The sequence below is a fragment of the Piliocolobus tephrosceles genome, chromosome 10, assembly GCF_002776525.5.
Source record: "Piliocolobus tephrosceles isolate RC106 chromosome 10, ASM277652v3, whole genome shotgun sequence".
In the NCBI taxonomy this organism is placed as follows: domain Eukaryota; kingdom Metazoa; phylum Chordata; class Mammalia; order Primates; family Cercopithecidae; genus Piliocolobus; species Piliocolobus tephrosceles.
This window is the reverse complement of record NC_045443.1, coordinates 25,063,346-25,081,612: the sequence shown is the minus strand read 5'-3', so window position 1 is coordinate 25,081,612 and position 18,267 is coordinate 25,063,346. Positions and strand designations below refer to the sequence as shown.

General features: G+C 38.2%; 1 protein-coding gene across 4 annotated transcripts in view; it reads left to right on the top strand.

Moving 5' to 3' along the window:
• The window catches only part of BCAT1 (branched chain amino acid transaminase 1), a 137,069-nt gene that overhangs the window by 71,072 nt on the left and 47,730 nt on the right, over positions 1–18,267 (top strand). The window lies entirely within an intron of this gene.

The following is an 18,267-nucleotide window of genomic DNA, read 5'->3' as shown; positions in this document are numbered from 1 at the left end:
TTTTTTTTTTTTTTTTTTTTTTTTTTTTTTTTTTTTTTTTTATTTTTATTTTTTATTTTTTTTTTATTTTTATTTTTATTTTTTATTATACTTTAAGTTCTAGGGTACATGTGCATAACGTGCAGGTTACATATGTATACATGTGCCATGTTGGTGTGCTGCACCCATCAACTCGTCAGCACCCATCAATTCATCATTTATATCAGGTATAACTCCCCAATGCAATCCCTCCCCCCTCCCCCCTCCCCATGATAGGCCCCAGTGTGTGATGTTCCCCTACCCGAGTTAATTTCTAATAAGAAATTAGATCCCTACCTTTTGCCGTACCCCAAAATCAAATATAATTCAATTGTATCCTCAAATGTGACAAAATACTAAGACTTTTATTAAGAAATACAAAATATCTCTGTGACCTTAGGTAGGAAATGAATTTTTTTTTTTTTTTTTTTTTGAGACAAAGTGTGTCTCTGTTTTTATTTTTATTTTTATTTTTTTCCACTTTGTCACTTAGGCTGGGGTGCACTGATGTGATCATGGCTGACTGCAGCCTTGACCTCCTGGGCTCAAGTGATCCTCCTGCCTCAGCTTCCCTAGTAACTAGTACTACAGGCATGTGCCACCATACCTAGCTAATCTTTAAATTTTTTATAGAGATGATGTCTCACTCTATTGTCCTGGCTGGTCTCAAACTCCTGGCCTCTAGCAATCCTCCCACCTTGGCCTCCCAAAGTGCTGGGATTACAGGCGTGAGCCACTTCACCTGACCAGAAAGAATTCTTAAACTCTGCCATTTCGGTACTAAAGCAGCCACAGACAGCGCATAAATGAATAAATGCAGTGCTGTTTGCCTTGCCCAATTAAGACTAGTCATGATATTCTAAGTTTACAAGGGCAGTGCCTCCCATTGTGGCAGCACTTCTCTGAGGTTGGAATGGTTTTAAAATTTTGGGGAGGGAGAGCTGCTACTTTTCATTTTCCTAAAGTCTTGGAATTACTTGACACAGAGTGAGAATGGAGAAAAATGGTGAAAATAAAGTTCACATAGAAAAATGGTGAAAATAAAGTTCACAGTAGGAGTTAAGGAAGGAAATTGAAGAGCTGGGATGATAGGTTTAAATAACATGATCTTATGATTTCCTGGTGGGTCACAGTCTCTTCATTGGGTGCCCTTGTGAACAAAGGCATGGATTGGGTATGCCTGGAGAAGCCAAGGCCTTTTGAGTGGATGAGTGTATTTATATGAAGACCCTGTCACTTGTCTCTGGTATCTGCTAGGCAGCGGTGGCTTGAGAGTGGGTGATATTGAGGGATAATTGATGGAAGGAGATTGAATGTGGCTGGCAGGTAAAGAGAGTGGGAACCTATGGAGACATTCGGAGTAAGAGAGTGAGATAGGGTGCTTTTGCTATAGCTTAGCCATTCTGTTCTCAATTAAGTGTTGTAGGGTTACCAGGTTTTCTACGAGGCTGTATGAATGCACAAGGTAGAGAGATATATAGGGCCATGGAATAAATACCGAAATGTTTTCTTTGGTATCCTTGATACCTTTCGAAAGCCTTTTAAGGATCTAGATAACAAATTTTGTGAATTGCAGTCTCTCTGACAAGTTTTAAAGAATAGGGACAATTTTAAAAAGTCATCTACTTTCATAAGTTTTTTGACATTTTAAGATAATTGAACCTTTTTTTTTTTTTTCCAACTTTTAAGTTCCAGGGTACTTGTGCAGTTGTGTTATATAGGTCAACGTGTGCCATGGTGGTTTGCTGCACAGATCAACCCATCACCTGTTAAGCTCAGCATCCATTAGTTATTCTTTCTGATGCTCTCCCTCCTCGTGCCCCTCCCGACAGGCCCCAGTGTGTGCGACTTCCTGCATGTGCCCATGTGTTCTCATTGTTCAGCTCCCACTTATAAGTGAGAACATGCAATGTTTGGCTTTCTTTTAATACTATTTTTAACTTTATGATAGGAAGAAGTACTTTTTAAAGTTGGTTGAAACATTGTTACTGATCTTGAAGTACTACCTTCCAGTTATTCTGAGATGCTTTTTCAGTCTAAGATCTGATACTCCCATTCCTGGTTTGTTGAGAGTTTTTATCATGAATGGATGTTGGATTTTTGTCAATTGCTTTTTCTGAATCTCTTGACATGATTATGTGGTTTTATACTTTGTTACATTATTAATGAATGAATTATATCAATTTATTTTTGGATGTTGAATCAACCTTACTTTCCTAAGCTAAATCCTACTTGGTCATTGTGAATAATCTGTTTTTTTTTTTATCTTGCTGTATTCAGTTTGCTGATATTTTAATAATTTTTGTGTCACTGTTCATGAAATATATTGATCTAGTTTTCTTTTTTTTCTTTCTTTCTTTTTTTTTTTTTTTTTTTTTTTACATCTCCCTCCTCTTCCTCTTGATCTAGTTTTCTAATACAGCTGCACTCCAACTTACAATGGTCCTACTTAGGATTTTTTGACTGTATGATGGTGTGAAAACAATATGAGTTCAGTAGAAACTTACTTTGAGTACACATACCATTCTGTTTTTATACTTTTAGTACGTATTCAATAAATTATGTGATATAATCAATATTTTATTGTAAAATAATACAGTTTTAGATGATTCTGCCCTACCATAGGCTAATATAACTGTTCTGAGCACATTTAAGATAGGATAAGCTAAGCTATGATGGATGTTTGGTAGGTTAGGTGTATTAAATGCATTTTCACCTTAAGGATATTGTCAACTTAGGAAGAGTTTATTGACTTGTAACCCCATCACAAGTTGAGGAACATCTATGTATCTAACTCTATGATTTAGTAAATTCTTTAGACTGCCAAAATCCTATAATCTAGAGTTAGATAAGATCTTAAATCAGGTTTTCTGGTCCATCTTGTAGTTGTGATCATTCTCACAACTTAACTAAGAATTAGGGAATTCTTAACTTTTGCATTTGAATCACTGAGGTGTTATTTAAAATACGCATATGGAATCTAATCCCCAGAGACTCTGAGGAGATCTGGTGAGCGACTCTGATGCCTGTCCACATTCAAGAACCTTAGCACAAAAGCCCTGCCAAGTGGTTCTCTTTCACTATCTCTACACTCTATCAACTTATGTACTTGAATATACTTTGGACCTCAAAATCAATAATTTTTAAAAATCGACTTCCTAAGTTGTGAGGTAAGAGTTGAAGGAAATAAGGAACATCGTTTGGGGAGTCAACATTATTTATATTTGGTGGTATATTTATATCAACTATCATTTTCTAATTAATGATATAGGCAGAATAAACCATCACTTGTGATTCAGAAAGAAACATGATACAAATAACATTCAGTAATGTATATAGATTTAAATAGTTCTGCCCTGCACAGATGTTACACAATTTATGTTGGTAATGATCATTCATTAGGTTTTCATGGTGGCTACATTTGATATGTGAAGTACTGGCTGGAAGACTGGGGCTAGTAGCTCCAGGTTTGCTGGGATTCTTTCATCAGAGATGACTAGCTTTTGCTTGTATTTTTATGTTACTTGTTTTTATGATGGCTGTATCCTGTCATTGTCTTCATAGAATAATTACAAGCTCAACTCTGTGTCAGTTATTTTCTTGTTTTTTTTTTTTTTTTTTTTTTTTTTGGTCTTGTCTTGCTTTTGGCTGACTTCTATATGTTTTTCTTTCATGTCCTTTTCATAGTTAGATTAACTGGGTCTTACGTCCAAAAGATATTTTGGTTTCTTTGAATGAATAAATCTATGTTAGGCTACTGTATTAAGTTTTATAAATACCTAGTTGATCACTTGTGTCTAGTCTCTTTTCCCTGGTATGGTAGTCACTGTGTGTATAGAACATTGAGGATTCTATAACGGACACAATTGTATTGGGCCCCAGCCCAGACTCAAATCTAAATGTGTAGAGCCAGGATCAGAGACTCTGCATTCAACAAACGCTCCAGAGATTTCATAACCACTTTTAAAGGAATCACCGTCCCAAACCTTGTTAAGGAATGAAATATATATCTGCCAGTAATTTCAGTGCTTTAAATTATTGAAAGCTGAACTTTTAATGGCACCAAAGTGGAAATATTTATGTAATTGAAAACTAAACTTCGTCCTAATGGCAGTGATGAGTTCACTTCCATAGGCCCTGATACGACAGTCTAATATTATTGTTTTTCACACTAAATAAGATTCAGTCGCTGCCATATAATTAGGGAGTGGCTCTGCTACTGGACTTAAAATATTTCATTATGTTTGCCAAGCTTTGCCTCTTTACATGTTTTATAGTTAACTGATCCTCCATTTTTATTTTATTTATTTTTGAGACAGAGACTTACTGAGTTGCTCAGGCTGGAGTGCAATGGTACAATCTTGGCTCATTGCAACCTCTGCTCCCCGGGTTCAAGCGTTTCTCCTGCCTCAGCTTCCTGAGTAGCTGGGTCTGCAGATGCGTGCCACCATGCCCAGCTAATTTTTGTACTTTTAGTAGAAACAGGGTTTCACCGTGTTAGCCAGTCTGGTCTCGAACTGCTGACCTCAGGTGATCTGCCCACCTCGGCCTCCCAAAGTGCTGGATTACAGGCATGAGCCACCATACTCGGCCCCCTTCATCTTTAATAATCTTCGTAGACACGTACTTGTTGTACCAATGTTTTTGTGCAGTTCCTCATGATCAATAATTAAAACAATTACTAAAATCCTTATAGATTTATGATGATAATAAACAGAAGTGTGTATTACTGAAACATGTTTAATTAACTGTTCATATATAACCAGTGAGTAGGGATTGTCAATTAAAAATGCCAGGCTACCAGTGCGTGGAAAGTTGAAGAAAAACTCAACCTGAAATTCAGAATACTCCAAAATCTGAAACTTTTTGAGCACTGACATGACGCTCAATAAAATACTCATCAGAGCATTTCAGATTTCATTTTTTCAGATTAGGGATGCTGAATTGGTAAGCGTAATGCAGATTAATCCAAAATCTGAAAAAAATCCTAAGTCAAAAACAGTTCTCGTGAGAAGCTTTTTGGATATGGGATAGTCCAAGCTTTTTGGACTGAAGCTTTTTGGATAAGGTATATCCTGTAATACATAAATACATAATATAGGATAATAACTGACCTGAATGTATAGCATCAGTATGGTACACAAATATTTAAATCCATGTACTTTGTTGGTTGTTATATTATATAAACTTCTTGTAAAAAGTTTAGAGAGTAAAATCATTCACATTACCAAAAGATTTCTCATATTTATAAAAAGGATTATAGTAGCATTTAAATCAGTATCTCCTAAAGTATTTATTTATGGGTTGTTAAATCTAAAAGAGAAGCTACAGACTGGAGGGCTCTAAACTACTGCTGATTACATATCAGTTGGGAATTAAGAGAAAATCTCAGATCATAATATTTAAAAAAAAAACATTTACATGAATGATTTCTAAATTTTCGCTTTACTAGACAAGAAACTAAAATTACATGACTGTCATGTTCAATATTGGATACCTAACAGCACTACATCCAAAGAAGCCAGCTTTTGCTGATTTTAACGTCGCTCTGTTTAGTAACTCCATGCAAGTACAGTGGTATAAACACATGTGTACACACAGACCCAGACCTTTATTTCCTCAGGGATTGTGGTAAGTGTAGAGGTGCCTTGACCATAGTCAATAGCAGAAATATGCACAACCACAAGCTCTGAAATTCCGTTTGATCGTTGCTCTTAGCCTTCCACTTTTTAGGCATATCTCAGTCCCATTTCATCCCACTCTCTCCATTTGGGAGGTGGTAGAGTGAGACAATACTAAACTATACCAGGGCTGAGAGTAAGTGTCTTTGAAAAAGGTAGAATCTGATGCTAGAGATAGCCCTGGAAACTGTCAGGAGTTAGCCCACGCAGCACCTGTGACCAGATCCCAGGCTATCCACCACAGATTTGCTAGCTACCTGCAGATTTGACTTTTTCAAATATACTCAAAGACAAGCTAACTTTGGCTAATGCAGAGGTTGATTAATTCCTCAAATTCAGTAAACTTTCTACTCCTATGCTTAGATTGTCCATAAGTATGTTTCTGGAGTTGAGCTCAACTAGAAAGAAGCTGTCTGCATTTAGTTAATACCAGCACTGGATGCACACAATACAATTTGAATAATGTAGAGCAACATTTTAATCATCTCTCATAAGCAGTTCCCCCATTTGCAACTTCCTGGGAAATCTTTCATTATGAAATGTTCATTAGAAGTCCCATTTTAAAACCCTGCTGCCATTTTGTGAGTGGGCAGAAGAAAGGCTGGAAATCAGATTTGTCAGTCTCAAATGGTTCACTCCTTCATTTCTGGTTCACTCCACAGGGAGCTTAAGGACATGTGCATTTCATAGACATGCCTTTCTTTTCCTTTTATCACCTTGTTTTAAATCTTAAGATTGCACATACAATTCAGCCTGTAATCATATCAATTCTCATGAAAAATATTTTCTTTATTAACTGCCTCTATTTGTGCTTTCACATCTAATCATCTTTTTCCTTCACAATTAGTTTCTATGAACAGAAGAATCTGAAAGATTTAAAGACTAGTTAGCACAGCAGCAATTTATAAATCATTAATTTGGGTACTGTCCATACCTTTAATGTATTCTTTTTCATAGTCCTATTTGAAATACATATACATATATATATATATTCCATTGTTTATAAACAATATTCAGTTTTATTTGCATAACTCAATGTATTTTATATTAACAGCTCCCTTTTTAGTGTCTTGAGACATCGAGTCTGATTTTAGAGATACAGCCCATATGCCTTGATTTTAGCCTGTTATAGTCAGCTTATTATTATCTGGCCACTCTTACCAATGAGTACCATCTTGAGGCTGTTCTTGCTCATTCCAGCTTTTACAGGGGATGTTTTTTCCTCTTTGGAGTTTTGGTACACCAGATTATTAATTATGCTCCTCATTCTTGGTACTTCCATCATGGAGCATATAAAGTCCCTCTCTTTGTTTTATTCCCGTCTGTCTTCATTCACCAGTCTCATTTCCTCTCTCTCCACTAGAAGTCATTCTCATGTATCAGATTAATATTATTTTGGCTTATATGTGTTTTTAAAAATCTCATCACTTTTTATACATGTAATTTTAATTTATGTAAATGAATTTGTCCTACAGATTTCATTGTGTTTCTTCCCTCTTCTGCCCAGCACTGTGTGTTCCATTTCTATCCAGTCTATTATGTGTACATCAAGTCCATCATTTATGACTGCTGCATAGTTCATGATGTGAGGTATCTTCCACATTGCATCCCAATTCCCTAACTGGAATCCCAATTTCCTGCTACCTCACACAATACTCCAGTGAACAGCTGGAAAATCATACAACCCAAGGAATTGTTGAAAGTGATTATATCCCAGCAAAAGGCCCAGGTCCATCTTACACTTCCACCCCAGTAAGGTACTGCTACTTTTCAGGAATGGCCTGGTCTCCTTGGTGAAACTGGCATTTGGTCTGTTCTCATCACTGTCCCCTGGCATCTGAAGTGACCCCACGTGTCAGGCACTGTGCTCAGGGCTTTCCATGCACTAACTCTGATAACAATCTTTTTTTTTTCCTCTTTTTGAGACAGAGTCTCCCTCTGTTGCCCAGGCTAGAGTGCAGTTGCATGATCTCAGCTCACTGCAACCTCCACCTCCTGAATTCAGGCGATTCTCCCGCCTTAGCCTCCAGTAGCTGGGACTACTGGCGTGCACCACTGCACTGGGCTAATTTTTGTATTTTTGGTAGAGACGGGGTTTTACCATGTTGGCCAGGCTGGTCTTGAACTCCTGACCTCAGGTGATCCACTCGGACTCCCAAAGTGCTGGGATTGCAGGCATGAACCACTGAGCCCGGCCTGATAGCAGTCTTGTGAGCAGGTGCTGCTGCACTATTTTAGGGATGTGGAATTGAGGTCCAAAGAGGTGAAATAAGAGCCTGTATGCTCTTAACCTCCATCCTGCAACATTTCTTATATGTCAGTGCTTGCGTTACGTCTAGGGATACTGTGCTGAGCAAAAACTAGCTTCTTGCTTTCACAGAGCTCGGTGTCTGGCAGGGAGTCAGACTTTCGTAATATAAACTCACTATATGAGTGCATATTAATGGCGGTCACTGCTGTGAAGAAGTGGAAGTGGTTAGCATGGAAACATAGCCCTGATGGGGTGACTAAGTTCTTTCCCATCTCATTCTACTATGTCTACTTTCATCTCTACTTTTGTCTTTTCTGAGCTATCAGCTTTCTTGCTCTTAACTATATTTGATGTATTTAACCAGATTTTATATATTGTATTATGTATTTTATAACATGTGTATATATCATATAACATATATACATACATACACATAGCCAGTGAAATCTCAAGTTCAATTACAATGCTTCTAAGTTTAGGACATCCATTTTCATTTTGGCAGAGAAAATATCTGGTAAAAAATTCGAGTAGAACCAAAGGTATACAATAGATGGGAAGTTTCCTTTTCACTCTCACACTCTCATTTCAATCCAGGGTTCTACAAGCAATTCCTATTGCCAGCTTTTCTTATACTCTTTCAGAAATACACACACACACACGCGCGTGCACAGAGACACACACCCACACCCTTACATGTATTTGTACGTTATCTCTCTTTTTTACAAAACTGGCAGTGATTCTTTGTCCTGTTTTTGCCACTACTCAAAAATTTTAAAACAAATGCCCATAAACATACAATTTAAAGAAAAGAATGAAAGTGAAAATCTGTGGACCCAGCACATCATTAAGATGAGAGCATGATGGGTACAATGGAAAGGCTTTGTGTACCTTTCTCCTTTGCCTCTCTTCCCTCTCCAATAGAGTCAGCCATGTTGGGGGTTATAGCAGTTCCTTCTTTGTGTCCCCCCATCTCCCATCTGGTATGGCATTCTATTTTACTACAGATGGACATTTTGGCAGACATATGTAGTTGCTTCTCTTTGGTGTTTACCTAGGAGTTGAATTGCTGGGTCACAGGGTGTGTGTATGTTTCGCTTTAGTATATACTGCTGTTGTAGGACTTTCTCCTTAGTTTGGATAAAGATGGGGTCCTTGTCCCATGGCCATGAAAAATTAGGCTCGCAGGCAATTTGAAAGGTGAGAATAATGGAATCTATTGGAAAACAAGGGACACAGGGACTCTCCACAAAGCCAGGGTCCTGCTAGTGTGCTTCTTGCCTTGCAGATTATATCCCAGGTACCACCCAGGAAGAGGAGGGGCCAGGCTCCTCCCCGCTCTGAACGGTGTGAACGTCTGTGGCTCCCCAGTGTGCAGTCTTCCAGGTGTGCAGGCCAGTTGGAGTTTCTCTGGGGACCCCTTCCCACCTGGCTCTCTCACTGCCAAACTCCCAAAGTGCTTATACCAGTTTACTCTCCCATCAGTGGTGTATGTATTTGCTTCGTTTCTTTGCCAATACTGATCCTGTCTTACTAACTTTCTCATTCTGATGTGTACAGTCTTGTGTTATTTGTCGTTTAATTTCCCTAAGAACAAATTATGTTGAGTACCTTTTCGTATGTTTACTAGCTACAGAAGTCCTCTTGTGAAGTACCTTTGCAAGTCGTCTGTCTTTTAAATTTTTTGCATCTTTGTATATTCTAGATACAAATCCTTTGTCTGATATACGTATCACAAATAACTTTCTAGTCTGTGGCAAATCCTATGTTGGATAAATGTACTGCAAATAGCTTCCCAGTCTGTGGCTAGCTTCTGTGTCTGTGTCTTGCTTTGTCACTTTGTTTCTGATATCTTTTGATGAACAGAAGTACTTAAATTTAATGTAGTGAAATTTTTGTTTTATAATTTTTATGCATTTTAAAGAAATTTTTTGTTACTCCAAGGTCATACAGGTTAAAGAAATTCTTACTCCAAGAACATTCATTTAAAGTTTTGCTTTTTCTCATTTAAATGAAATCCATAAGAAAGTGAACTTTGTATCAAGTAACGGATTCAATTTCTTTTTTTTTTTCTACCTGGAGACCAAGTTGTCCCATCACCATTTATTGAGTGGTCTATCCTTTCCTCACTGATTACAGTGCCAGTTTTGATATGTCAAGTTTCCATAGATGAAGAATATTTTGGGGCCTCTATCTGTGCCTTCCTTTTTAAAAAATATAAACAGTGGTGATACTATGAACAATTTTGTTTGTATTGCTGTTTTTTGCACTTAAAATTTGTCTTGGAGATCTTTCCATTTTGGTACATACGGATATACCCCTATTTTTTTTTCAATTTTTCGAGATGTGGGGTATCCATTGGACGTATGTACCGTACTGAATTTAATATAGAATGTATAAATTACAAGACGTAACATTATTTTATACACTGTAATGGAGAATCAAACTGCCGCACAGTACTTTCCTGATCATCTTGAGTGATTCATGAGTTAGTTACACTAGCCTCTTATTTCTTTGAGGTGTATGTTTTCTGAGGAAATCTGCCGTTTCTCCTGCCATCAGTTGCATTGCTTGGCTCGTGATAGGCATTTTTGTTTTTGCATGTAACTTCGTAACAAATGCTAACACAGCTTTATCTTTCTTTTTCTTTTTGTTTTTTGAGATGGAGTCTTGCTTTGTTGCCCAGGCTGGAGTGCAGTGGTGCGATCTCGGTTCACTGCACCCTCTGTCTCCCGGGTTCAGGCGATTCTCCTGCCTCAGCCTCCCGAGTAGCTGGGACTACAGGCACGTGCCACCATGCTTGGCTACTTTTTGTATTTTTTGTAGAGACACGGTTTCACCATGTTGGTCGGGCTTGTCTCGAACTCCTGACCTCGGGAGATCTGCCCACCTCGGCCTCTCAAAGTGCTGGGATTACAGGCGTGAGCCACCAGCCAGCTTTATCTTTTTAAAGGTTTCTTCCTACTGTGGGTTTCATTAGAGGCCTTGTTTGTTGCTTTGCAAGAAAACATTGACTTGCTTTTGTTTAATAGTCTTATAAATATTTGTTTCACTAATGTCAAATACATGCCATGCTCCTGCTTTTGTGCTTTTCTAGGCAGTAACTTTTCTTCTCAGTGCTAAATCATGTTTTTAAAGACATTTAGCATGGCACACTCAACATGCATCATCGATGCCCATAGCCATTGGAAGTATCATCAGTATCAACAGCTGTGACCATGTTTGGCAATGACCACTTTGCCATAACTGCTGCTTAGCCAATAACAATTGTGGAATGCTGAGTCCAGATTTCAAATATGTTAAAAGTAAAAAATATATATATTTTAGAGTCTTTAAAACATGGTAGCATAAATTATATAACCAGTCTCTTATTGATCTTGATCAACCATTATATTATTGATACAACAAATATAAGAACTGTTACTACTAAATTGAGTAAAGCAGGAAAATTAAATTTGGTCTCTTGTTGATCAACCATTAGATTGTTGATACAGCCATTATAATGTTGATCAACCATTATATTGTTGATACAATTATATTTGGTGTATTTAACCAGATTTTATATATTATATATTTTATAACATGTATATGTACCATATAACATACACATATACATATATACACACAGCCAGTATAATTTCACTCTCAGTCTCTTGTTAATCAACTATTATATTGTTGATACAACAAATATAGCAACTGTTACTAATAAATTGAGTAAAGCAGGAAAATTAAATTTGGGAGCCTTAAAGATGTAGGCTTTCGGCCGGGCGCGGTGGCTCAAGCCTGTAATCCCAGCACTTTGGGAGGTCGAGACGGGCGGATCACGAGGTCAGGAGATCGAAACCATACTGGCTAACACAGTGAAACCCCGTCTCTACTAAAAAATACAAAAAACTAGCCAGACGAGGTGGCGGGCGCCTGTAGTCCCAGCTACTCGGGAGGCTGAGGCAGGAGAATGGCGTGAACCTGGGAGGCAGAGTTTGCAGTGAGCCGAGATCTGGCCACTGCACTCCAGCCTGGGCGACAGAGCGAGACTCCGCCTCAAAAAAAAAAAAAAAAAAAAGATGTAGGCTTTCTTCAAGAAACTTATGTTATAGTTATATCCCCTGTTGTGCATGAAGACATACATTCAAAAATACTTATTGCAGCTCCCACAATTTGCTGATAGGTTGGATGTGGGTGTGAGAGGAGAGATGCTGTTTTCCTTTTGGGGGATGGCGACTGGATAGTAATCAGTTACTAAGATGGAAAAGAATGAGAAAGAAGGCTTTTTTGTTTGTTGGAGTGATATGGGTCGAATAAAGAGTTAAAACAGTCATGTCATGTAGGTACTATAGTTAGATGTGCAAGTCGATTATTCAGGGGAGAGTTTAGAATTTAAGGGATAGATTCTTGATAAATCTAAAGCATAAAATGCCTTTGAAGGTGAGAGACTAGATTAAGTCTTTAAGGGGAGAACTATAGATAGAGATTAAAAGAAAGCAAGGACTAACCCCTGGGGCAGGTCAGCATTTAGAAGAAAGGGAGTTTGTAAAATGCTAAGCTGTCTGAGAAGTAGCAGCCTGCACGGTAGAAAGAAAAACAAGAGGTTTAGTAGACTGGAAGCCAAGTGAACCTGAAAACCACAAGCACCTGTGGCAAATCCTACTCAGGACCAGTGAGATGAGGCTTGAGAATTGACTATTGGATTTGTCAGTGTGGAAGGCCTTGGTGATCTTGATAAGCATGGGTTAGTAGGGTGGTGGGGTTGCAGTGTTTGGGATTTGAGAGAGAATGAGAGGATGGGTAGCTATGACGCTAAATATGTACAAATGTCAGGAGGAATTCTGCACAGTGGAACAGAAAATGGATGCCTCTCTGGAATGGGACATATGCTAAATGGAGTGTGTGTCTTAGATGGGAGATATTATGGCATATGTTTAAGCTAATGGTAATTAGCCAGAAGGAAGGGAAAACTGATTGTTAAAATGTTCAAAGATTTCTCACACTCCTATCATAGTTCTCCTTCTGAGGGTGACCACGTAAACAGGCAACAACACGTGACTAAGGAGAGCAGCATCCAATCCCCACCTTGCACAGTCACACACATACTGCTCCATCGACACCATAGTGTCTTGGTGTGAGCTCTTCATTACCTGACTCAGTATCTTCTTCCTCATCTTCTCAGCTGGGGTTGGATTTGCCTCTGTTAGGTACATCTTCATTGCAGATATTAGCATCCTATTTGGTCTTATTTGTCTTTCTATTCTAGGGCCAGCACAGTGGGAGGCCTAGTCAACTGAACCAAACTGGATATAACCACAAGGTCAAAGTCAGGAGCCAGTGAGGAGATCTTGGTTTTGAGGTCATTCCTGGTGCAATAATAACCATCCTGTAGCATTTTCTTGTCACCTAGAAAAGGCATCAGCAAACTTTTTTTGTAATGGTCTTTTGGTAAATATTTTTGGCTTTGTAGGCCATATAGCTATTCACCTCTGCTTTTATAGTACAAAAGCAGCCATGGACAATTCATAAATGAATGAACATTTTCCAATAAAACCAATAAAAACAGGCAGCAGGCTGAAGTTTGCTGACTCCTGATCTGGAATCATTCCAGAAAGCAAAATAAAAGCATGGCTTTTTTTTTTTTTTCTTGAGACAAGGTCCTCCTCTGTCACCCAAGCTGGAGTGCAGTGGTGTCATCATAGCTCACTACAGCCTTGACCTGCTGGTTTCAAGCAATCCTCCCACTTCAGCCTCCTGAGTGTCTAGGACTACAGAAATGTGACACCACATGTGGCTAATTTTTAAAGTTTTTGTATCGATGGGGTCTTGCTATGTTGCCAAGGCTCGTCTCAAACTCCTGGCCTCAAGTGATCCTCCTGCCCCAGGACTCCCAAAGTGCTGGAATTAAAGGCATGAGCCACTGTGCCCAGCCAAAGCATGGCCTTTCTAAGGCTGACTCATTGTAGCACCTCCTGAGTACTTTCCTATCAAGTATCCTTGATCACTTGTTTAATCATTCATTCTAAAATTCATATTTAGGATTGATTCCAAGTTTACCAACCTGTATTTCCCAGATAACTGGCATAATAATTCTTGTCTTTTTCCCAAATGCTCATTTTCCACTCTTCAAATGTTGAGTATTGACTGAAGTTCTAGGGTCATGTTTACAGTCATTTTTATGCTCTTTGTATTGTACATATGGAATTTATTTACCATTTCTGTTAGCAATGATTTCTTGCAAAAACAATAACACTTACTACTTTTACATGCTTGAAAATCAAGCCCTGGCGCTCTCTACATATTACCTAGTGTAATCCTTATATTAACCCTGTGAGTAGTTATTATCACTTCTTTACACAGGAGGAAGTTAGAGAAAAGTGTTAAGTGTTCTTTTAGTCTTTTCCACTTTGTCTTTAGTTTTCTCTTAGCTGTTCTTTTAAATTCTAAGATTATTCTTATCTAAAAACTAAAAAGAATTGATCAGCCTTTTTATCAAGTGTTAAATTTATACCATCTTTTTCTTTGAACAGGGCTGGCAAATAAACCTAGATTTATCTCTTAGCCCTGTTATAGCAAGTCTCAGAAAATTTGGACTTCAGCTTCCCCAGTGAAGCATTTTCAAATGCCTATGTCTGGATTGTCTGTTAGTCTATTGGCTGGCACTAAAGGAAATCAGGCGAGAGACAAAGGGACATTTTTGCTAGGGTGTCAGTCAATGCAACATGTTAGGACTAGCGTCAGATTTTTTTTTAAATGAAAATAATTGGCCAGGTGCGGTGGCTCAAGCCTGTAATTCCAGCACTTTGGGAGGCTGAGGTGGGCGGATCACGAGGTCAGGAGATCGAGACCATCCTGGCTAACACTGTGAAACCCCGTCTCTACTAAAAAAAAATACAAAAAAACTAGCCGGGCGAGGTGGTGGGCGCCTATAGTCCCAGCTACTCGGGAGGCTGAGGCAGGAGAATGGCGTGAACCCGGGAGGCGGAGCTTGCAGTGAGCTGAGATACGGCCACTGCGCTCCAGCCTGGGCGACAGAGCGAGACTCCTTCTCAAAAAAAAAAACCAAAAAAAAAAAGAAAATAATTGAAGTGTGGTAGAGGGTCCTTTAGGTTGTTCTGGCAATCCTAAGTACTGTTAACTGAAGAATGCTGGGGCTCATAAATTTGGAAAGGAGAGGCAGGGATAAAGAAAACAGGAATTTATGTTGAGCAGGGTGGCTAAGTATATATTTTTAACTATAGGAGGAGCTATTAGTATTCATGAAGGGGTGGTACACACATACGTAGTAGGCTAACGTGTATGCAGCATGCATCCCAAGTCCGCTTTGGGGTGGAGCCTTAACATTTAAATGTATTACAGTTAGGGCCTATACGTCAAAAGGTGAAGCAGAGGACACAAAGGCCCTCTTCTGTGTGCAGCCTCCGTAGACTGGCCAGAACCACTCCATGGTCAGAGGTCTCTTATCAGGAAAGAATTCTTGTTATTGTGTTGAAACTGCAAAAGGGAGGGGCAGTGTCAGGCAGGTGGTTGATACCAGTCCTTCAGAAGCACTGGTTTCTGTTTAACTTTTAGGGAAGAAAGCTTAATTAGAGTGTTACTGGAAAGGGGTCCCAGTCTAGACTCCAAGAGAGGATTCTTGGATCTCGCACAAGAAAGAATTCAAGGTGAGTCTACAGAGTAAGATAAAATCAAGTTTATTAGAGAAGTAAAGAGAGAAAAGAATGTCTACTCCATAAGCAGAGCAGCACTGAAGGCTTCTGGTTGGCTATTTTTATGGTTATTTCTTGATTATATGCTAAGCAAGGGTAGATTATTCATGAGTTTTCCTGGAAAAGGGTGGGGAACTCCCAGAACTGGGGGTTTCTCTTTCTTTTAGACCATATAGGGTAAGTTCTGGATGTTGCCATGGCGTTTATAAACTGTCATGGCACTGGTGAGAGTGTCTTTTAGCATGCTAATGCATTATAAATAGCATAAGATAAGCTGTGAGGATGACCAGAGTTTACTTTCCTCACCATCTGGGTTTTGGGGGGTTTTGTCTGGCTTCTTTACTGCATCCTGTTTTTTCAGTGGGTTCTTTGTGACCTGTATCTTGTGATGTCCTATCTCATCCTGTAAGAATGCCTGACCTCTTAGGAATGGAGCACAGCTGATCTCAGCTCATTTTGTCCAGTCCCTATTCAAGATGGAGTTGCTCTCGTTTAAATGGTCCTGACATATTTCCCCCAATACCTCCAAAGGGACCCTTAATCCTAAAGGTTGCAGATGGATGAAGATCCAACTTCTGTAGCGTCTTCTGGCTGAATCCAGGTGATGGTATTTTTGCCTAACTATTCAGGGTAGAGAGGAGCTCAGTCAGAAAGCATCAGTATGGTCAAGGCCATTCCTAACACTCGAGTTCTCACAAAAGGTGATATCTGGAAGATTAATAAGTGTTCAATTTAAGAAAACGTTGAGTAATCTTATCCTGTATTGCCGCACAAAGAGTACAAGAGCAATATATTCTACAACACTAAAGCAAAGTAAGTATAATTATCCCAAGTAAACTAAATAATAAGCCTTTCCATGAACTAGGCAGTTGTTGGAACCAAGCTGATTTGGGGTTGCTAGCCAATTCCAACACATGTTCAGAATTAAAATACTGATCCAGATATTTATGTTACCCTTCTGTTTCTTCTGAGCAGCAGCTAGAGATCACTGGTTGGCTCATAGGAACAAACAGGGTCAATCTAAATGGCAGAAAAAACTCAAAACAATGAATGGGACTAGAATTGAATAGCAAGTGTACCATAGTTTCTGAAACATAATTTTTCTCTCTCCGGTCTCCCATTTCTGTTGAAAACAAATCATGGTAGGACTGATTTGTTTGCACAGTGAGCTTTAGTCTTATTATGCTTGGCCTGGTTATCTGTATAAAGCATAGCAATAATAATTATACACCATATAGGCTTTTAAAAAATTGACTTTGATGTAACTTTGTTCCATAAGAAATCTCAGATTAGACTTTCTAAAGCCTTGAGCTGAGACACAGATTTATCTGTACATGCAAATACTTGTATGAGTTGTGTGAATTCTCTTCTTGAGATCCCAAGATAACTGGAGCTCCTAGGCCTGTCAGAAAGTGACATTCTTTACTTACCACAGGTCAGGAACCCTGTAAAGGAATTGAGTAGACAAGGTATGAGGCCAGCTTTTCCTGGAGGCTTTTATTGGCTCTGTAAGTCAACTTTGATTCCTTAAAGCAATCTGTTTATATTTGAAAGAATGCCATTCCAGTCAAAGCCCTGGTAAAACAGGCAGTGTCTCTAATTGTGTCCTGTTACAAAGGAAAACAGATTTTTATTGCACATATGCAAATTACTATGTTGCCATAAGTTAAGAATACTCACAAATAGTTTTCAAATTCTTAAGAAATCAGGTAGAAAGAAATGTGCTCCAAAGTTTGCTCATAGGAGTATAATTTACTCAATTTTTAAAAACTGTAAATAGCTCAAAAAAGGTTTCTTGACTCTGAAAAATGAAACAAAGGATTAGCAACACTTTAAGCAAAAAGTCACTAGAAGGTTATTTTGTTCTTTTATTAATTTAGTCTGTGCTCTTAATTCCTGTTTGCTCAATATTTATGAACATATTAGTTTCCCAAGGGAGACTCTTGGAAGTTTTTTTCCTTTCTATTTTAATGGCACACTTTCAAAAATTTTCAGAAACCTGCATTTAAGAGTCCTCTATCTGATTATAAACCATCTTTTAAAGAGAATCAAAACAAGACAACAATTTTCTGTGGATAACATAAAGTCTTAGGGAAGCCATGGTTAAAGACACAATTGACTAGAAATTTTGGTTACTTCTGTGGCATACAACAATTTTACATAACAATTATCACTGATAACATATACTAAGTCATATCAGAATTTAGGAGTTTCCCATAATTTTGGAGCACATACCAATAACATATTTATACAAATATAGCCCAAAGAAAGCTAAACACCATTTCATATTTGACAATGCTTCCTGTATGATTTTAATATACCAAATAAGCCAAATATGTCATTTTTGGACTTTAGGAGACCCCATATCTAAAGTAGTGACCAGATCAGAAAAAGGCATAATGTAGACTTTGATTTTGGAAAGTTTGTCAAATATCACAGATTTAAAACACTTAATATTATAAAATTGAATCCCAGGTCACTGTAAGTTATTTATTTAGCCAAAATGATAACACAAAGCTTTTCAAAAAGCAAAATCCTTTACTCATTGATAGAGGGAAAACAGCTTTCCAAACAGTGTCTCACTTTTTCTTCTTTTTCTTGTAGTTTAATTCAAAAGGCAAACAAA